Below are 23659 nucleotides of genomic sequence, written 5' to 3' on the forward strand. Positions count from 1 at the left end.
GTGATCCTTTGAGTCTGGTTCCAAACAACAAAGAGAATAAGAAGTTACTGATGCTATAAGTAAAAAGAGTCTTCACTTTTTTTTTTGTTGTTTTTAGCAAGCAACAAGCAGTTATTAAGCACTTATTACGGTCCAGATACTACTGTGTTAAGCGGTGGGGTTATAAATATTTATAAATATATTATATAATGTATTATGATATAATATAATATAGTTTATGTAATATGTATTTCTATATAATACATAAATAAATATAAAAGTTATAAATAAAAGAAAAGGGAGCTTACGTTCTACCAGGGCAGCACACACAAAAGGGAATTGTAAAGGGTATGAGGAGAAGGAGTGGTATCAAGAAAGCCAGAAGCAGATCTTGGAGGGTATATACAACATGATTAAGTTTTATTCTTACTTTTGGTTTTTGCATCAGTCGCTTTTAGCTCCAGACTACCTTTCCAGAATGATCTCCCACCTCTCCCCTTCATACATGCTACGTCTCTGGAGCCCTGGATCTGGAGTCAAACAGACCCGAGCTGGAACTCATGCTCAGATACTTAGCAGCTACATGACTCAGAGCAAGTCACTAAACTGTGTGCCTCAGTTTCCTCACCTATAAAATGGGGATAATAATAGGACTGATCTAGGATTGTTGTGAAAATCAAATGAGATTATATTTGTCAAGTATTTTATAAAGTTTAAAGCAGTATATAAATGCTTATCATAATAACAACAATAATCATATCTCCCACCACAGCACCTTTAAACAAGTTATCTCCCTCCTACCCCCCTTGGAATACATGCATGCTCTCCCTTCTGCTTTTTAGAATTTCTAGTTACTGTGCAGGTTCAGTTGAGATGCCACCACATTCATGAAAACTTTTCTCATTCAGCCACAGCCCCACCCCACCCCACCCCCACACCCATTCTGCAGAGGTTACTAGATTCTTGATTCTCAAATCGCCTTGCATTTACTTATCTGTTTACATATTGTATTCTCCAGTAGAATATAAATTCCTTGAGGGTACACACTGTCTTCATTTCTGTCTTTATATCCCATGATGCCTTACACATAGTGGGTGCTTAATAAATATTGTCTGCTTGCCTTTCAAACAAACCTTATTCAAACAAGCCAAAAAAGTAAAATTAGAGTTTTGTCAATTGTGTAATCTTAACTTTAATGATTTATGTTCTGCTGAAAATAAATAAATCATGCAGCCCTGGCCTAGTGTAAGCCATCTAATAAATAAAGATCAGCCATAATCCTTTATTGTCCTATATTGAATGAGATGAGTGATTTTTTTTAAAGGGCCTAGGTAAACATATGTATTTAGTTACTGGCAATTCAATTCTTTAAGCCGCTACATTTTTTGTTCATAAATAATCTTATTACATTCTTCATTTTTAATCATCTGTGACTGCAAAACATTCTATGGCTTTGTTCAGCATGATACTCAAGTGTGTTATCAGAATGCTTTATTCACCAGTGAAAATCTGGTGCTTATTAGCTTCCATAATTCTGGAGCCAATCAGAATAACAATCTTGGACTCTGGAAGGGGCCTCAGGGTTCATATAGGACAATTCCTATCCAGATCATGAATCTCCTCTATAACATTCCCAATAACTGGTGAGCCAAGTTCCACTTCGAAACTTCTGGCAACGTTATCTCCTGAGGCAACCCTCTCCACAGGGATAGCTCCAATTTTTAGGAAGGTTTGCCTATTGTTGTAGTCAATTTTCAGTCATGTCGTACCCTTTGTGACCCCATTTGGCGTTTTCTTGGCAGATACTGTAGTGGTTTGCTATTTCCTTCTCTGGCTCATTTGACAGATGAAGAAACTGAGGGAAACAGGGTTACATGGTTTGCCCAGGGTTACGCAGTGAGTGTCTGAGGTCAGATTTTAACCCAGCAAAAGGATTCTTCCTGAATCCAGGCCCAGCATTCTATCCACCCACTGCACCACCTAGCTGCCCAATTATAATGTCCCTTAATGAAACATCAAAGAATAATAGGGTCTTAGTGTTGAGAGGGTGCCCAGAGATCATCCCTGGAGTAGTAAAACAAGAATGCATTCTCTTGTGGCATCTTTGAAATGATTATTTAGCCACCCAGTAATGTTGATAGTTTCCCATTCCTACTTAGGCACCTAGTAGATAAGATTTTATTTTGGTTTTGACAAGTGTTTATTAAGTGCCTTCAACCTACAGAGTACTGTTATTAATGAGAAAAATAGTCCTCATTTATAGCCCTGCTCTGAAGCCTTATCCAGCAATTTGGCCTTTTCACCAAACATGACCCATCCCCTCCCAGCCCTCTTCCTGACAAAGACAGTTTTATTTTTTATTTTGTATCCTAAGCACTAGCTCGGCACATAGTAGGTACTGTGTAAGTGCTTGTGGATTGATTGAGGGCTATGCCAAAAGAACACAAGGCTGATAGGTTGTGCCACCCTAGAAAGGCTGCGAGTATGGGCCCAGAGATAGATTGAGGACCAACCATGCTTCAGAGAGATGCTCATAATCAGAGAGCTGGCCACCAGGAGACTGGTAATCTCTTGTGGCCAAAGCAAGTCATGAAACCATCTCACTCAGATGTCAAGGGGTTGAGATCTATGTTGGTGGATAAAATATCTCCAACATTAAAATCATAGAACTTTTGAAGTATTGACATCATAATAGATATGTGGCTTTGCCAGTTTGTTTTCTAAATCGTCTGCAAGGCTAGACTAGTATATCTTCTTCACTTGATCAGTTAAGACTTTTTATCTTTGAGAGAACTTAGCACCGGTAATTAGCCATGATTAGTTCACATAGCTTTGTATCTAAAGATGGGTGTGCATTCTGAAGTTGTTGGGTTTTTTTATTTTCTTTTTTTCATGTTTCCCTTGAATGAGCCTTTTGAAGATCTTAGACACAAACAGCACACAGGAAACTTTTTCCTAAAGCCAATTATAAGCTAAGATGAGCAACACATAGAGTGAAAATTGTATTTGAGCTCCTTTTTGCTCTGATAATTTGCTAGTTAGCTAATTCAAGTGGCAGGAAGGATGATGAATCTCATTGACTTCTACCCATAGGCTCTGGCTCTATCTTCTGGCATCTAGCCAAAAAGCTGCAATCCTTCCTCCTCAGGATAATCCTTGAAATATTTGAAGATAGCTGTTCTACCACCCTTAAGATTCAGTATATGCATACTTGCACCTAGATGTCCCAATATCAACTCAATTCAACAAACATTTTAAGTGCTCTCCGTATACAAAGAAAACCTTTAGGAATATAAATTGCAGAAGAGTTGCCAACCTAGATTGGTAGAGGAAGGCACTTTACCAAGGAACTCTCTATACCAGTGCAATCACAGGTCCGGACCAAAATATATGTAAGGTGTGAGACACTGTGGTTTGATGGATAGAGTTGTCCTCAGTGTCAGGAAGCTCTGAGTTCAAGTGTTGCTCGTGATACATGCTGACTGTGTGACCCTGGGCAGGTCACTGAACATCTAAGTGGCCATAGAGGCCCATTAATGAGCATTTATTAAATACCTCCTATGTTCCAGCCACTGTGCCGAGCGCTGGGGATACAAAGAAAGGCAAAAGGCAGTCTCTGCCCTGAAGGAGCTAACACCGATGGGGGAGTATGTTTCAGAACAGCTACCCATCTGTGTTGGTAAATGGAATCTCCTACCGTATACCAGTGAAATCACAGCTTCTGATAAACACACATAGCATTTTATAAGCCACTTTACCTACCGCAACTCTTTGAGATAGGCCATCTAAGTATCATTATTATCTTAATTCTACAGATAAAGAAACTGAAACTCAGAGGGCTCACCAGGGCTTGCTCAGGGTTACATCACTAGTAACAGAGTCAGAACCCAAACCTAGTTCTTCCAAATCCTAAGACCAATGCCCTTCCCAATGCACCACACAGCATTTGACCCCGTTCCTTTCCCTCCCCATAGGGACATAGACTGAAGGAAACCTTAGAGATCAGTCATACGTATAGCAGGAAAAGCCCTGGTTTGGGAACTGCAAGGGCTAGGTTCTAATCCCAACTGTGCCTCTGGCAGGGAGGAAAAAGATCAAGTTAGAGGGGGTAAAGAGGGTAGGAAGGACTGGACTCCTCAGAGTATGAGGAATCTCGCTGGGCATCATTTACTTCTTCATTACAGCTACAGTGAATAGAAAAGTGCTAGAGAATAAGAAAAGATCACAGAAAAGGGGAAAAGGGAAGGGGGAATTAGAGACAGAATTTCTAAAAAGCTCATTAGAGAAGGAGCACGGTAAGAGAAAAGAACACTAGACTAGGAATCAAGAGACCTGTGTTTTAATCCTGGCTCTGACACCAATTTATTGATTGTGTAACTTTGGGCAAAACATTTTATGCGGGGGTCTCACATTCCTTATCCGTAAATTAAGGAGGGTTGGTCTAGATGGGGTCAGCAGGGTAGCAAAGGGGATAGAGTGCAGGGCCTGAAGTCAGGAAGACTCATCTTCCTGAGTTCATAATCCAACCTCAAATCTAGCCTTACTAGCTGTGTGATCCTGGGCAAGTCACTTAACCCTGTTTGACTCAGTTTCCTTATCTGTCAAATGAGCTGGAGAAGGAAATGGTAAATCACTGCAGTATCTCTGCCAAGAAAACCCCAAATGGGGTCACAACGTATGGGACATGACTGAAAACGACTCAACAACAACGATCCCTTCCAACTCTAAATTCTTATTTCCCAGTTTGATCTCTCTTACTTTACAGTTAAGAAGATAGAGATTCAGAGAGTCTGACTTACCCAAGGTCACACAACCTTGGCAGAGCCAGGACCAAGCACCCGAATGCAGTACTCCTTCCTCTGGATACCGTGCTTTCTCCTCTAGCGATTTTTTCTGTTTAGTCTCTCATCCCTCCACTCCCCATTCACATCCTACCCCCTGAGACCTTTGCATTCTATTTCTCCAGTTCTTTGGGGTTCCCTACATCCATGATGGAGAGAGAAGTAACCCAAAATGAGATCTTCTGTTCTCTGAGGGACCTCCCCTCAATGAAATCTTCTATGCTCTCCTGATAGCTGCTAAGTCTCTTACACCCTCCCAGAGAGGGCAGCATCTTGCTAAAGATTTAATATTACTCCTCCATGTCCCAACTCTTTTCCACCCCCACTACCAATCAATTACACTCTTCTGACTTTGCGGCAGTCCAAAGTATTTACCATAATTACCCTGTCTATAAAAATTGTCTTTTCCAGATAGTCACAGAGTCTTGTGTTCTGACAGGTCAGCTACAGAAGCAACATCTGGCAATGTACCATGGGCTGGAATTGTTCTTGCTTAACGAACCACATCACAAAAATTGTGAGATAAGTGCAGAATAATGGAGGACCTCGGTGAGAGTGCTGGAGAGATTACCAGCTTGTTATGAAATAATTAAATGAGCTCTACATTTATGCAAATACTTCAGGCAAGCCTTACCACTGTCTCTGCGGTTCAAAATGACTATAAATATCTCTGGGCACAGGAGAGGGAGACAAGTGGGCAGAGCTGTTCCAGACTGTCCTTTATATATGAACTTCAGTTTGTTAATAAGTGCTAATATTCCATAATGCACCACTTAGAACGGGAAGAAGTTCACTGTCCTACAAAAGGGGTTAGGCATCAAATCCATTTTTTTAAGAGCAAAACCCAAAGCGGAGTATTTTGGCAGAAACTGCAAACCATAAACAAGAGCATGGGATATTTTAAACCTGGCTTACATCCAGTGCCAACAACTCAGTTACAGCTGTTCATTAGGCTCCCACCCTCCTCTGACCACTGCTAACTGAAATGAGTCTAATGATAAATGAGGCAAGGCGTGAAAAATGACAGCAGCAAGAATGGCTGACATTGAAAAATGCTTCAGCATTCAAACGATAATAATAGAGAATCTCTGCAGTCATGTTTCCTCGTTCCATCCAGAATTCTCTCCTTTCTGCTTGGTACGCTGAAGGCAAAGACGTGGATAATTGGTGTGGGGAGGGGGGCGGGGGAACTGTCCCCACTGTCCCTGGCATGGCACCCGTGATTCTGTTGCAGGAGGCTGCCACCAACATCACAGGTGCTCCCTAACCAATGTGGCCCCGGGACGTCTGTACTCTGTGTCAGGACAGGCAAGATACTCTTCTTGGCACAGCATAACCCCCTCCACAGCTGCATGGGCCCCTCCTTTCCCTATAAACATTTAATAAACATAATGACTAACTACTAAAGCAGATCATTATCATCCTCCCCAATAAGCTGCTCATTAAGTGCCCATTTAGATGTGGAACCACAGTAGGCACTCTACACAGAGCTGCATAGACAGGAGTTCTTGCCCTCTGAGAAAGATAGCTCTGAGACTGGTAAACCGATCAATGATGTCCACACGACGAAGTGAATGCAAAGGCTTGAAGCATAACTAGATCTTCAAGTATAAATTTCAACTATGCATTAGACTCGGTGGGATTTTGAGGTAGGTTGTTCCTATTACCAAAGAACCATCTGGGAAGCCAGAGGATCAGTAGGTTTGTCAGTCTATCAATTCTTAAGCATTTCACTTAAGCTCACCCAGCCTCAGTATGCTCCTCTGTAAAATGGAACTATTTATAATACCTACCTCTCAGAGAGTTGTTGTGAAGCTCAATGGAGATAACACACATAAAGTGCTTTGCGACTTTTAAAGTACCATATATTTTTATTATTTATTTTTATTGATATTTCAATTGACATTATTTTGTTGATATATTGATATGGCTATTTTAATTGATTTATTATCATTATTATTATTGTGTTCACTTACTATGTGTCAGACACTGTACTACCAGGTGACGATGCAAAGAGAAGGCAAAACCAGCGCCTGTGCCGAAAGAGTTTACATTCAGATGGAGGAACAACTGGTTTAAAAATGGGGAAATACCAGATATAAGATGTATGAGGTGTTCAAAGGGGACTGGCATCTCTGATACGAGAGCTAGCCAAACCCTTTTCAGGGCTGCTTATCCCTCTTTGGTATCTACCTGGCATTTGATTCACCTGTACCTCCAAGAAGCCACAGTATATGCAGCACCCACACAGGTGTCAGCAGATGGGCTAAGTCAGGTTGAGGGTAACCAACGGGTCTCAAAACATCAATGAGTTAGGGGACCGTCTCTCCCAAGCATGTGAAGATGTCTTCCCTGGACGGAAAGGGTAGATGAGAACAATTTGTTCCAACAGCCATGCAGGTGCTGTGGAGAGCTCAGAGCCTGGTCAGACATCAAAGACACCAAGGTCATCCACTGCATTCCAGGTCATCGCCAGTTTTCCCTGACTTTTGTCTTGCCACTGGACTTGGATGACTCTGGAAGAGAGAGTGAGGTTGACAACTTTGTGCGACTCTGCCTCACTTAAATCCAATTCACCCACAGGTCAAGACATCACCCCTCCTCAAAAGTGGAGGGACAGGCAGTAATACCACCAGATACATACAGAGTAGATGGAAGGTAGACTTTGAAGGAAAGGCATTAGCAACCGTAGGGACAAGGAAGGGTCTCCTGTAGGAAATTGTGCTTGATTTGAGTCTTCAAGGGAGCTAGAGATTCTAAGATGGGAAGGTTAGGAGAAAGAGCACTCCAGGTATGGGGGATAGCCATCTAGTCCAATTCGCTCATTTACAAGTGAAATAAATGAATCTCTTTGCATGCAACTAGAAAATAAGATACACAGGCAATGGGGTGTAGAAATTTATCTTGCCCTACAAGAAAAGAAGGGAAAAGGGGATGGGAGGGGAGTGGGGTGACAGAAGGGAGGGCTGACTGGGGAACAGGGCAACCAGAATATACGTCATCTTGGAGTAGGGGGGAGGGTAGAATGGGGAGAAAAATTGTAATTCAAACTCTTGTGAAAATCAATGCTGAAAACTAAATATATTAAATAAAAAAAATTGAAAAAAAAAAGAAAGAAATGAGTCTCGGAATGACTTGTCTAAAGTCGCCCAGGTAGTAATTGACTGGAGGCTCTTTGACCTATGGCTTACAGCATCTAGAGAGGGAAGAGACTTAAGAAATCATCTAATCTAATCTTCTCATTTTACAGATGGGGAAACAGAGGCCAAAGGAAGCTAAATGACTTGCCCAAGGTCAAACAAGTAATAAACCTCAGAGGCAGGATTTGGATTTCAATCCTTTGGCTCTAGAATAAAGGATCTTTCCAACGTACCAGGATCATTCCAAACATCCAAAGTCATTTCACTTTGAAAGTAAAACTGAATGTATCCAACTTAAATTTATCTTTAATTCTCTTTCCAAGTTGATTGACTAAATAAGTAAATAAAAGTTTGATTGCTGGAGGTGACCTTAAAAAATAAAGTTCAGATGAAAAGGATAAACCCTATAAGAACATGAAGATGATTTTACCCTTCAGCTCAACAATCCACCGGTGGCTCTCATGTACATAATATTTATTATTCAGTCATTAATCTGCTGTAAATGTCAATCATAGTCAAGGACAGAGCTATCTGTCACTAAACCCCTTCAAAATAGTCAGAGATGGTCTCATATCATCAATTAAGTAACTGAGGATATGGGAATTTAGTTTCTCTTCATATCGTTCATACAATCCTAAAGATCAAATTAATAAACACGCTGACTCCTGTCTTGAAAATGAATGTCGAAGCTGCTGGATTTATGGAGACATTGAAGATTTATTTAGAAGGCTAATTAGATCATATTATGCATAATGAAGTCCTCACAAATGAAGTCTTGCTGGAACAGAAATTAAGACCTGAAATCATCTTGGCTAAAATGCCCAAAACCTAAGTTGTTTAAGACAGAAATTTTCAAAAGTCTTGAGTGATGCTTACTTTATTATTTACTGCCTTTGTCACTTTGGGGAAGTTATTTAGTGCCTTAGTTTCCTCAGCCATAAAAAGGGAGTGGGATAAACTAGAGAGCCTTTAAGATCTCTTCCAGCTCTACCTTTGTGGTCAGGAACCTTGGATTTATAATCAAAGTTAAGGAATGAATTAAGCACAGAGAATGAAAGACAATTCCTGCATTGTAGGATTTTCCAAACTAGATTTATGCATGTGCATGGGTGATAAAAGTAACTTACTTTCAATTTCATACCAGAATATACAGGTAGAGAGAGCAGGCATCTGAGAGGCCTCACCCTGGGTCCGTGTGCAAATTCTGTTACCAGACATAGAAGAGTTTTTATTGCCAACTGATGAAGACTTTGTTCTGGAATCGATGTCTCTTTAGCAAAGTTAAATCTTCGAAAAGGGATAAAGTCATGTGTTCTTGATATCACCGGGTTGACCGAGACTCCATCTGGATGCTGAAGTTCACTGGTATTTATTAGCCAATTGGCACCTCACTATTGATGAAATTAACCTCCAAGCTGTACACTTGTGCTTGGTCTTTTAAAGGGTGATGGAGGGCATGGAGAAGAGGGAGTTAATGGTGGGGAAAGAAGGGAAGAACAGATTCAGGGTCCTGGGAGAGGAGAAGCCTGTACTTCCTCACTAAAGGAAGGGACCACTGAGGAAAGGCCTCACAGAAATAATCATTGCAAAGCAAACACGTATATGAGTACAAGGCCTAAATCTGGCCAAGGAATCCCAAATTCAAGTGTAGGAATTTCTGGACAAAAGAGTAGCAAAGTACATGTGCAAGAAAAAAACGTGGATCTTGCCTTTCAGAGGTGATGTGGGTCAAGTAGACTAAGAAGTCCAGGAAACTGGAATAGCAACCCAGGGTTACAGGGGAGCCTCAACCCTAGGATAATACAATAGCCTGGTCTAGAGGACAGAAAAGATTATTGGGGAAGGGGAAAGGGCAGGGAACAAGCACATATTTGAGCCAAGCACTGTGCTAAGCACAAATTTACAAGTGTTATTTCATTTAAGGGAGAGCTTACTGTAGGAGTGGGTTACTTTTGTGTCAGCTAGTCAATCAATGAACAAACACACATTAAGAAAAAAAATTTAAAAACAAACACATATTAAGGAAAAAAAATTTTTAAAACAAACACGTATTAAGGAAAAAAATTTTAAAAACAAACAAAGAAACACGTATTAAGAACTTACCAGGTACCTAGAACTGTGCTTTATGTTTGGCATTTTCTGATAGATGAAATAAATTTTGTCCTCCATTTGAAGTATTGTTAGCCTGAGTGTTTGCCTGGGACATGAGGGCTGTTCCCTTTTTGGTGAGAAGACCTGGGCATGAACTTCATTCTGATGTTTCCAAAGGAAACCCCAGGTGGGGAGCATGAGCAGGAAGAGAGATTGCCCATGCTTGCCATTGTGCCAGAGGTCTGCTTCAAATTTCATAAATGTCGGTCCTTAATGAATGATTTCAGAGTCTTATTTAAAGTAACAAAAGCAACAAGCCTCAAACCCTGGAGGATAACATGAGGTGATCCTAATTAGGGAACGTGCAAAAGAGTTAGTAGGAAATATAAAATAGGCTTAAAAGACAATGTGTGTATATGTATTTATATATATATATACACATATATGTGTATTTATACACATATATACATGTGTGTATATGTGGTAATATATTATCTTTATATATGGTGCTATAGATGATCTTTTAAATCTGAGAGCTATACACTCATACACATACATGTATACATGTGTATATATAGTCACATATTGTCTTTATATGTGGTGTTATGTGTGGTCTTTTAAATCTGAGAGATATGTGAATATACACATATAAGTAATATGTATATATCGGCATATGTATGATCATTATATGTAGCATTATACATATGGTCTTTTTAATCTGAGATATATGCACACATATACTTGTAGAGACATACATATGTAAATATAGTCAAATGTATGGTCTTTATATGTATGGCCTTTATATATATCTGGTCTTTTTAATCTGAGAGATATATGTGTACATATATATATATATATATAATATAGTCATATATATTATCTTTATATACTGTATTCTATATATGGTTTTTTAAATTTGATACATATATATATATATAGTATGTGATATTTATATATGTGTGTGGTTTTTCAAATCTCTGCTATATATATTATATATACATATATGTATATACCCATAATGTCATTTAATTGTGGGCTGAGTATATAGCCAATCAGAATGCTTGGAATGTGATGTCACACCTGCCCTACCAATTCTGCCCCCCAAGCATGCCGATGAGCATAGCATGGATACTGGATAGATAATTGACCTTGGAGTCCTGAATACCCCAGGTTCAATTCACTTTTAACTCACCCGGGCTTACTTCTTTCTTATGTTGGGATGTTTGAGGGAATAATACTTAACATTTGCTTAGAGTTTTACAGGTTACAAAGTGCTTTCCCAGGCTCCATCTGCTTGGATCATCCCCAGAACTACTTGATGAGAGAGGTAGGGCAGGTATTTTTGCAGAAGGGGAAACTAAGGCTCAGATAAATGATTTGCCCAAGATTACTCCAGGGTAAATGACAGATTATTGAGACTCATTTCCACCCACTCCACCCTCACTACCCCAGTCTTCCTCACATACTCACTTGAGGAAATACTTCCAGCTATTTGCTATTTCTATAAACTTCCTGTTTCTTCACAAGATGACAGCCCCTTATAGACCCAAGAGGGAGGAAAAAATTATTGTTTTAGCTGAGACATATTCAGTGTCTGAGTGCCATTGGGCATAGAATTTAGGCATCAACCTCACCTGGGAGTTGACTAGATTTTCCTACCAACTTGTCTTAACAATTAGCTTTATTTACACTAATTACAATAATAACTCACATTGATATAATGCTTCAAGGCATCCAAAGCACTTTCTCCAGAACAACCCTATTGTTCGTAGTATTAGTGATATTTTCCCCTTTTTGGAGATGACCAAACCAAGAGGCTAAGAAGTTAAAGGGCTCGCCCATAACCACATAACTAATATCTAACGCAGTTTTTGATTTTTTGTTTTTGTTTTTGTTTTTGTTTTTTTACCATGAGGTCTCCTGACTTCAGCTCTAATACTTTATCCCCTAAGCCATCAAGTAAGTAAGTCATTTATTAAGTGCCTATTATGTGCCAGGCTTGTGCTAGGCATCAGGGATACAAATAAAAAGAATGAAACGAACCCTATTCTCAATCAATAAACATTTATTAAGCACCTACTATGTTCCAGGCACTGCTAAGTACTAGGGATGCAAAAAGAGGCAAAAGACAATCCCTGACCTCAGGGAGGTTATAGTCTAATGGTGGAGACAAGTTGCAAATAAATATGTATGAAGAAAGCTATATGCAGAATAAATGGGAAATAATTAAGGCAGGAAGAAACTAGAAAGAAGAGGGGATGGCAAAGCCTTCCTGTAGAAGATGGGATTTTAGTTCAGACTTGAAGGAAGCTGGGGAGTCAGCAGTGTAGTTGAGTTGAGAGAACATTCCAGGTGGACCCAGAGAAAATACCCAGAGGTGAGAGCTGGAATGTCTTGTTCATGGAATGGCCAGGAGGCCATTGTCACTGAATATAAGAGTACATGGCAGGGAGTAAGGTGTAAGAAGACTGGAAAGGTAGGAAAGGGCTTTGAATGCCAAACAGAGCATTTTCCATTTGATCCTGGAGGCAATAGGGAGCCATTAGAATTTATTGAAGGGTAGAGGGGGCAGAAAGGTGATATGGTTGTACTTTAGCTCTAGGAAAACCACTTGGTGGCAAAATGGAGGGTGGAAGCCAGACCACCTCTTATACATAAGCTTAGTTGCCTAATTACATATACAATACTCATGTGTACAGGACTTCCACACGATTAGCCATTAATCAGCTACTTATATACAGTTCTCCAAATGAACCAGAGCCTGCCCCTGTAAAAAGACACTTGTAATTGCTTTTCCTTTTTTTCTGGAATCTATGATAATTCCATTTGTATCAGGTATTCCCCCTGAGGAGGTTCCCTATACCTAGGCAGATTACCACCTACTCTGCAATTTATAATTTTAGAGAGTTACCTAGGGCACTGAGAGCTTAACTGTCTCACCCAAAGTCACACAGTCAATATGTGCTAGAGGTGAAAATCAAACCCAGATCTTCCTTTCAACAAGGTCCATTTTTATCCAATATGCCACAATGCCCCTGGTCGCTTCAGTGCTTCCATTTCTGTGCTTCTTAGAGAGATTTGCTTTAGAGAGTCATAGAATTTAGGGGGAACTTGGGGATTTTCTAGTCCAGAGAGGAAGGTGTTGGGAACTTCCCTAAGGTTCAATGAGTAGCTAGCGGAAATAGGATTTAAAGCCAAATCTCTGGACTCCAACTCCAGCACTCTCTCCACTATACCAAATGGCCAGCCTCATTGTATCATGGTGCTATCTGGTGACTACCACATTTCCTGGTCAATTTCCATGTGGCCTGAAATGAAGACCCTGTAGGTGGTTAAGCTGGTAAATGTTGCACGTGGAGGAAGGGCCAGGCTGGACAGAGTTGACTAACTTACTCTTAGCTCATCCTGAATTATGACTGTAGTCTATATTAGGGCTAGAATGGAGAAGCCCCTGGAGACAATGCTGGGAGATGGTTTTACAGTAATTTGCATGCTCAAGATTTGAGAGTAGGCTATGAGCATTAAAAGGGAGGTATGATATATTTCAGAAGGCATGATGGGGGAGTGGGGGGGAAGACACAAGAATTGTGCTTGATTTTTTCCACTAAGTAGAATCATAAAAATCAAAGAAATTCCAATGAAGGAAAAGAGGAACTTACTATAGATTGGGAAAATGGCTAACGTCATGAAAGTTTTCTGGTGAATCAAGGTCCATCATGGCTGTGGTTTTGGTAATACATGGTACTGGGAAGAATTCAGGCCCTGGAGTTGCCCAGATATGTTTCCTGGAAGCAAACCGCTTAGCTTCAACTTTCAACACATCACAGTCTCAGAGCAACCACTTCTGGTCAAAATGACTAAATGCAACACTCCCAGTAAAGATGCTGGAGCTCTGCCTGCGGTCCTTTCATGACACTAGATAACTAGAAAAAGACAACAGAGGCCTCATCTGCCCTTCAAGACACATATTGATTTGCCCTGGAGCTGATCATTGTGAGTTTAGACTCCCTCAGCAAGAGGGGGTGAGGTTCTGCTCCACTGCAGATGAAAGGCTACAGGGGAGATGTTAACAGAGCCTTAACTAACAGCCTTCTCAGACTGAGAAAATACCAACAAGCCAATATCAATTAGATTTCCAGGGTTTAGAAGGGGCCTGAAAAGAAACAACTCACCAAGGAGGCATTGGCCGCTGCAAAGCCTGGAGGCCAGAGGCAAAGTTTTGCAGGGTCATTAGCTGGCAGGTGAAGAGTCCCAGGGATTCGTTAGTGTATCTAAAGACCAAAGGATGCATTTTTCTTATTGACACTCAACTCTCCATTATCCACAGACAAGCCATCTAGCTTCTCAATTATCCATAGCTTCCAGTTTCTCCAGCCTTTCCTTGCTGTTTGCCTCTTAGTTATTTTAAGTGTGACTAGCAGAATATTTTTTTTCCATTGATATGAGCCTTCAGTGGTGCACTAGGGTTCACAAATACTACATCAGTAGCATACAGACTCTGAAGGGGAAGGGAATAAGCATTTTTATATAGGGCCTACTACGTGCCCAGAACTGTGCTAAGCACCTTACAAATATTAATTCATTTGATCCTCACAACAACCCTGCAAGATAGGTACTGTTATAATCCCCACTTTATAATTGAGGAAACCGAGGCAAACAAACAGGGGTAAACTGATTTGCCCAGAATCACATTAGCTGGTGAGGCCAAATTTGAACTCAGATCTTCCTGTGCCTTCTAGCTGTCTCTACCAGATTGGAAAGGCTTCCAGTGTAGTTCCAGTAGAAAACTGTGTGTGGCTGCTGTTTGGGGACCACCCTACATACTTCAGAGAGGTCCCCACCCTAGAAGACTGACCAATAAATGGGAAATTTTTTTCAGGCACACCAATTCATAAAGATGAAGGTGGACCAATGGTGTGATCTATGAAGGATCAGGGGAATTAAAGCTACTTCTTGAGTCAGAGGACATGGATTCATATCCTAACTCTGCTACTAACTACCTAGGTGACCTCATCTATTTAAAAAGAAAATTGGGGGTGGGAAGGGGGTGGAGATTGATCTACATAGCTTCTGTGGTCCCTTCCAGCTCTGGATCTGCCATTCTATATCCAGAAAGTACCCATACTGATGAAATCACAGAGGTTAGAAATCCTGATGGCACTGAAAAATGAGAATTGATTGCTTTTACTTCAGAAATACATAATGTATTGAATTGAAGCCAATTCCCAAAGGACAGTTATGGTTTCACAGAGGCATTTTTTATTTTAGTGTAATTGTTAAGCTCTTCCATGAAGATCTGTTCTAATGCTTCATCAGAATATAGAGGTAACCCTAACTTCTATAAGGCAAAGGAAGTGGACCATGAGCTCTGGAAGAGCCTACCAAGTTGGAAAGGCTTCATGTACAGTTCCAGAAATAGGCTGAGCCTGCTTTCCAAAAATGAGACTAGCCAAGTACAACAGAGGGCTGCATAGAGCCTGCCCCTCCTGACTCCCAGAAGGCTAAGTGGTGACTCAGCACATCTGAGATAAGACAATCTCCCTCTTGGGCACTGACCATGAAAAGCTAAAGATTCAGTGGACCTTCAAAAAAAGTGATTCTGTCCCAGGCCTCTCTTCCATCAACTCTTTCTGTGGCAAGCAGTGCTTGCTCTCTAGATTTCCTGTGAATGGATGATCATAGGTAAGGCAGCTTGCTCTGTCACCTATGTGGGTATCCATATAGCTATGAGCACATGGCAAATAAAGCCCATGTCCTGACTAGGCAAGCCTGAGCCTGGGTTTTTGGCTTCCTGTTTCATGTTTGCTTTTTCTTGATCTTATGTAAATAAGTGTTGGTATAGAGATGGACATGTCCAGGCTTCCTGGTGAGTTCAAGAGATTGTTCAAGAGATTTGGTGCTCTTGAGTCCTTTGATCGGATCCAATTGGCAGCTGAGGGAGGAGTACTTAATGACTACACTAAGGCTTTTTGAAGATGGCTACAAGCACAAGGATGAACTCAAACCCCTACCTGGCTTGACAGAAAACATCTGTTATGAAAGGGTATACGGTCAAGGTGAACTATGGGATGCCTATTCAGTAGTCCCGCAGACTGCTTTATGTTATGAGGATGTTTTAAGTGTCAACTTTCCAAGAGAACATAGTCATAAATGAAGTTACTGAATCCTGTTTTAAGTCCTTCTTCCCATACATATTTATGAGTGTTTTGTATTTGGCATTTCTTTAATGTGTAGGAAATGATTGGTTGTTGTCCTTCATTCTCAAAGAGGACCAAAATGACATCATTATTTTGGAGTCAAGGTACAGTGTGTCTGACCAGCTGATCGGACCAATACAGGTTCAGAAGGCTGTACCAAAGGTTGGGCATAAATAGTCCATATGAACATGTGGAGTGGAGATGTGTCTAAATTTGCACATCTCACATTTCTTTTGAGCTACTGCAATTCTGCCTTGCTCATAGAGCACAGCACCTTCTCTGGGTGGTCCTGTGCCAGTGTCTCCCATGTCATGCAATCAATTCCAAAGTTCTTCAGAGAGACCTTGAGAGTGTCCTTGTATCACTTCTTCTGATCTCCATAGGAGTGCTTGCCTTGTGTAAGCTCTCCATAAAATAGTCTTTCAGGCAAACATAATTTTGGCATTCAAACTCTGCAAGGGAGTTTGAATGTTTGGCAGTTTAGCTCAAGAAAGGACCTCAGTGCCCCATACCTTATCTTGCTAGGTGATCTTCAGAATCTCCCTAAGACAATTCAAATGGAAGTGATTCTGTTTTCTTGAATGGCACCGATATACCGTTCAGGTTTCACAGGCACACAACAATAAAGTCAGCACAATGGTTCTGTAGACCTTCAGATTGGTAGACAGTCTAATACCTCTTTTCTCCTGCACTTTCTTTCAGATCCTCCCAAATGCTGAGCTAGCTCTGGCAATAGGTGTGAGCCTGCTTCATCATCTATATGTACATCCCTAGAAAGCATACTGCCAAGATAACTGAACTTATCCACAGCATTCAATATTTGTCCATTTGCTGTAACCAATGGCTCCATGTAGGTATGGTGTAGTGCTGGCTGGTGGAGAATTTGTGTTTTCATGGTGTTAACTGTTAGGCCAAAATTACGATCCATACTTTGTTGCATCTCGACCTCAGAGGCTCAATTTAGTGCACAATTAACTGTAAACAAAAATCATGTACCAATTCTTCCTCTGCTTTAATCTTGAGTGGAGGAAATACATACCTGTCAAATACATGATTCATAATACATATTGAGTATTTTTCTTTTAAGGAGACCCTAGACATGAGCCAAAATGTAACTTTTAAGAAATTCTTCACTTGGCCACCAAGGTAGGAGTGTCACAAGCAAGAGGGCAAGAAAAAGGAGACTCTGCTTCCCAAGACTGAACCTGGTTCAAACCATGCTCATGGATCCAGAGGAGATAGGGCCCCTTGGTGGAGATGGAATAGGTGTAGTGTACTAGCTCTCTGGATAGTTGCTACTGTTGTTATATAAGCACTAAGGGCTTAGCACCGACAATGTGGACAGAACGTAGTGAATTCTTTAATGACACCAACCCAGGAAACAAAGAAAACTTCAAAATGGCCCTCGATGCTATGGAGTCCCCTTCTATATCTGCAAGGACTGTGGCAAGTGGGGGAAAATGCAAGGCAGAGGGTACTAACAAACAGTTTTTAAGGCCATTTATAATTTTTAACTTAACTGTTATTGTCGAATCTTTATCCAGTGATCAGTGAATTGAATTGTATCACTCGTAATGTAGGTTGAATTGTATCAGTTGCTTATATTCTCAACAAAAACAAAACCAAAAAACAGAAGGAAGGTGAAACTAATTGGAGAGAAGACGGCTCACAGATTCTTCTTAGAAAGGCAGATAGAGCTGTTGGTTTTTGTTCATCCAAAAGCAATTTTTAAAATCATTTCATGGTCATCTTCTGTTTCAATGCTTATATCATTATTTGCTAAAAGACCACCATGAAAATAATTATAGCTTGTACATCACTACCTGTACATGAGGATAAAAAGGTAGGAAACTTCTGATAATAATTCACTAAGACACTCCAAATGAAATCAGCGCATACTTTGATCTTCGGAAAATTCTATGCAAAGACAGGATAGGTGGGGATGGTGAAAAATATGGATGAGAAATAATAAATGAGAGGCCAAAAACTTGGAGCTATACAGGAACCTCACTCCTACATACATAAATACTTTCTTCAAAAAACAAGCAGAAGGTGCTAAGTCCTGACCACCATCCCGGAAAATAGTAAAGGGATTCTATTTTAACATAAAGGGAACGCTTTATTATTGATGTGGAAATCAGCACTGAGTCAGCAGCCTTTCAGGCCAACTTGTTACAGCAAATCAGAGAAGTCTTACAAAGCTTGAAGAAAAAATTTAAAATGAGAGAGAATAAGCATGCATGTAGTACTTACTCTGTGTCAGGAGTTGTTTGCTAAGCACTATTTACAAGTTGGGTTTTTTTTACGACCCTAACAACAACCCTGCAAGGTAGGTGGTATTATTATCTCCACTTTACAGTCAAGGAAACTGAGGCAAAAAAGATCAAGAGACTTGCCTTGGGTCATGTAGCTAGTAATTATCCAAGTTTAGATTGAACTCAGGTCTCGTTATTCCAGACTTAGCATTTTATTAACTTAGCCCTTGAAAAAGCCTCTTAAAATGATATGGCACACAATTAGAACAACTCTAACCTGACCTATTTAAACAAGTTATTGATAGAAAAAGTGGGGAAGGCTATATAGAGACTGATTATCATAATTCATGTAGAAGTTAAAGTGATGTCAATCAAGTGCCATAACGAGCTCCGCAGAGCCTAAAAATGCCTTAGTCAGCAGCCCCTTGACTTATTTGCCAAACGGATATGAGTGGCAGCCAAGAGCAACACCGATTTAGAACATAATCTCATTTATAAAATTTTATGGAGAAGAATAGAAGAAGAAATAGAAGATTGAGAAATTTATAAAGAGTTTTATGGTAAACTCTTTTCATCAAATACAAGGAAGTGACTGAACATGGGTCTCTAACACCACAGTCCCAGATGTACTTCTAGAGGAAAAACTGCCATTAGGGGATCAATTCACAAAATCTCTTTCCATGCCAAAGCAATGGAAAATATTCCGATATTATTAAGAGGTACAACATGGCACAGTGGATAGAGAGCAGAGCCTGGAGTCAGCAAGATCTGGGTTCAAATGTGGCCTCAGACGCTTACTAGCTGTAATGACCTTGGGCAAATTATTCTTTGTCTGCCTCCATTTCCTCATCTGTAAAATGGGGATAATAATAGCACTGACCTCTAAGGGTTGTTTTGAAGATCCAATGAAATAATATCCATAAAGTGCCTAGCACAGTGCCAGGCACATAGTAGGTGCTTAATAAATGCTCGTTTCTTCCCTCTACTTCCTAATAATAATAATAAAAGGTGTAAAATAGAACACCAACAGCTTCTGATTTTTATACCCATTTTAGCATTAAAAAGACCTGAGCTCAAATATGGTCTCAGACACTTACTAGCTGTGTGACTGTGAGCAAATCACATCTGTCTGCCTCAGTTTCCTCAACCATAAAATGGTGACAACAGCACCTAGTTCACAGGATTGTTGTAAGGATCAAATGAGGCAACATTTATAAAATGCTTAGCACAATCCCTGGCATAAAGTAGGTGCTTAATAATTATTATTTATTTTTATTAATAAATTTTAATATTTTATTATTTTATTAATTATATTAATATTTTATTAATAATTACTTCTTTCCATCAATATGAAAATTTTATGAGAATAATATACATACATTGAGGACATCTTCAATGAGGGTATCATTAGAGAACACGCAGACTTTCACAAGCAGTATTCCAGATTTTTACCATCACAGAATTGACTGGAAGCTATGAAGAGCACAAATCCCCCTGTGCTTCCTATTTGTTGACCATAAACAAGCCTTTGCTTTGGAGGCTGTCTTCGAGCATCTCTAAGCATTCTCCATTTTATAAAGCACATCACAAATTTTATCTCTTTTAATCTCCACAGCAGTCCTCTGAGGTAGTGCCGCTTTACAAAAGGAGAAACTGAGATGCAGAGAAGTAGGATGCTTCGTCCACAAAGCTAGTTAGAGGCAAGACTGGATTTGAGATTGGAATTCAAATTCTGGTCTTCTCATGCCAACTGCAGAGTTCTTTACACTTATTCCATAGCTGCCTACACTACAAGGGCTATCTGTTATTGCACGGTTGGGGGAAGTTTTCTAATTAAAGTGAACCAAAATTAAATTTGCATTGAAAATTTCCTGAAATACCCTACCAGGAGTAGGGAACCTACAGCCTTGAGGCCACATGTGGCCTTATAGGTCCCTGGGTGCAGCTTTTCAACTGAGTCCAAGTTTTACAGAACAAATCCTTTTATTAAGGGGATTTGTTCTGTGAAGTTTGGATTCAGTCAAAGGGCCGCACCTGATCACCTGTAGGGCCACAGGTAGCCTTGAGGCCCCAGGTTCCCCACCCCTGATACCCTGTCTTTTCACAGCTACACCTCACTCTCAATACATTACTGGCCCACTTCCTTTTCTAATTATACATTTCTCTCTCTTTCTTCAGCTTTCATGTCACTTCCATGCACTTATCTGACAATCTCTTTTATGCCACCTCTCCTGTGCAATTCTTTCCTGGTAATATGCTTCAGCCCACTCACATCCATCATGTATTCTTCCATTGTCCTCTGGGTGACCCATAGCTTTAATTCTTCAGAGACCATTGTATTACATTCTTTGAAACCGTGTAGAACCTTGGGATTAATACTGGTATTAAAAAGGTAGGCCTTTGTTCCATTGAGAAGCATGAAGTCATTAAAATACTGCATACATCTCCCTATTTTATACCTTGCTTGATATTTATAATTAGAAGGTCATCAAGCAAAGTTATCTCTGTTATTGCATCTTTCAAGAAATGTTAGTGTGATTTATACACTGACAGGAAACGTTTTATTAGAGACAAGGTGGAATTTTGTTCTATCAAATCAAATACGTTTTTTAAAAAAGTAATTAATGGGAGTGGAGCCAATATGGCAGAATAAAAGCAGGGATTCACCAGAGCTCTCCCCCAAACCCCTCCAAATACCTGTAAAAATGACTCTAAACAAATTCTAGAGCAGCAGAACCCACAGAAAGACAGAGTAAAACAAATCTCTAGCCCAAGACAACCTGAAAGAACAGGAAAGGTCTATTGCACCATGCTAAGAGAGGAGCACAGTTCAGGGTAGCCCATGCCAGCACAGACCTGGCCCCAGCAAACCCAGAGCAGGCCTTAGGGGACTGAATCACTGGCAGCTGTGGTGGTTTCCAGACTTCTCCACCCACAAATGCAAAAGACAACTTAGAAGGTCAGTAGGAAAGGACTGTTGGACCTGTGTGAGAAAGGAACACAGTCCAGCCCCAGCCCCTACACAGCCACAGCCCCAACGAACCAGGAGCAGAACTTGGGAGTGACCAAATCAGCAGTGGAGATGTTGGAAGAGGCAGCAGCAGCTGTTTCTGGAGCTCTTGATCTGCAATTGGCAAGGAGAACAAACAACTGGTTAGAAGGAGATTACAGAGGTCTCTTTGCTGGAACTGAGGTGGGACTGTTGCTATGCCCATTCCTGGATCTTGGTGGCAGTCCTGGGTGGCAGTCTGGAGTGAGGAGCACTGGCATAGCAAAGCTTGTGACAGCAGTGGAGAGGGAACCCTCCTCACAATTGTAAGGCAGAAAAGAATGCTTATGGTCACCCACAGACCACAGCATAGGCCAGGAAAGGAGTAAATGCCTCTCCTTAGATCATACCACCTTGGAAGAACTGAAAATAGAAGTGTCTCTGAAAGCAGCTGCACAAAACCCCTGAAGCTTGGGACAGTATGCCCTTCATACTGGAAGCAGAGCCCTATCACAACAAAGAGTTAAAAAGTCAAGAAATGGGCTGGGAAAATGAGCAAACAACAGGAAAAGAACTCAGAATATAGAACCTTACTTTGGCAACAAGGAAGATCAAAACATACAACCAGAAGAAGACAATAAAGTCAAAGCTTCTACATCCAAAGCCTCCAAGAAAAATGTGAATTGGTCTTAAGCCATGGAAGAGCTCAAAAGGGGATTGGAAAATCAAGTGAGAGAAGTAGAGGGAAAATTGGGTACAGAAATGAGAATGATGCGAAAAAATCATGAAAAAATGAGTCAATAGCTTGATAAAGGAGAAAAATACTAAAAATGCTGAAGAAAATAACACCTTAAAAAATAGACTAACCCAAATTGCAAAAGAGGTCCAAAAAGTCAATGAAGAGAAGAATTCTTTAAAAAGCAGAATTGGAAAAATAGAAAAGGAGGTCCAAAAGATCACTGAAGAAAATACTTCCTTAAAAATCAGAATGGAGCAAATGACTCTATGAGAAATCAAGAAATTATAAAGCAGAACCAAAAGAATGAAAAAATAGAAGACAATGTGAAATATGTCCTTGGAAAAACAACTGACCTGGAGAATAGATCCAGAAGACATAATTTAAAAATTATTGGACTACCTGAAGGCCATGATCAATAAAAAAGTCTAAACATCATCTTTCAAGAAATTATCAAAAAAACTGACCTGACATTCTAGAACCAGAAAGTAAAATAGAAATTGAAACAATCCAACAATCACCTCCTGAAAGATATACCAAAATGAAAACTCCCAGGAACATTATAACCAAATTCCAGAGCTTCCAGGTCAAGGAGAAAATATTGTAAGAAGCCAGAAAGAAACAATTCAAGCATTGTGGAATCACAATCAGGATAATACAAGATTTAGCAGCTTCTACATTAAGGGATTGGAGGGCTTGGAACATGATATTCCAAAGGTCAAAGGAGATAGTATTAAAACCAAGAATCACCTACCAGCAAAATTGAGTATAATCCATGAAGGGAAAAAATTGACATTCAATGACACAGAGGAATTTAGCACATTCTTTTTTTTTCTTTTTTTTGGTATATGTTTACTTTTATTTTATTTATTTAATATATTTAGTTTTAAGCTTTGATTTTCACAAGAGTTTGAATTATGAATTTTCTCCCCATTTCTACCCTCCCACCCACTCCAAGATGATATATATTCTGGTTGCCCCATTCCACAGTCAGCCCTCCCTTCTGTCACCCCACTCCCCTCTCATCCCCTTTTCCCTTCTTCTCTTGTAGGGCAAGATAAATTTCTACACCCCATTGCCTGTGTATCTTATTTCCTAGTTGCATGCAAAATTTTTTTTCGGTTTTTGAACATCTGTTTTTAAAACTTTGAGTTCCAAATTCTCTCCCCTCTTCCCTCCCCACCCACCCTCCCTAAGAAGGCAAGCAATTCAACATAGGCCACATACGTATCATTATGTAAAACCCTTCCACAATACTCATGTTGTGAAAGACTGACTATGTTTTTGCTCCTTCCTAACCTATTCCCCTTTATTTAATTCTCTCCCTTGACCCTGTCCCTTTTTGAAAGTGTTTGTTTTTGATTACCTCCTCCCCCTATCTGCCCTCCCTTCTATCATCCCCCCTTTTTTATCTTCTTCCTCCTTCTTTCC

This window comes from Trichosurus vulpecula, chromosome 4 (assembly GCF_011100635.1).
Source record: "Trichosurus vulpecula isolate mTriVul1 chromosome 4, mTriVul1.pri, whole genome shotgun sequence".
Classification (NCBI taxonomy): domain Eukaryota; kingdom Metazoa; phylum Chordata; class Mammalia; order Diprotodontia; family Phalangeridae; genus Trichosurus; species Trichosurus vulpecula.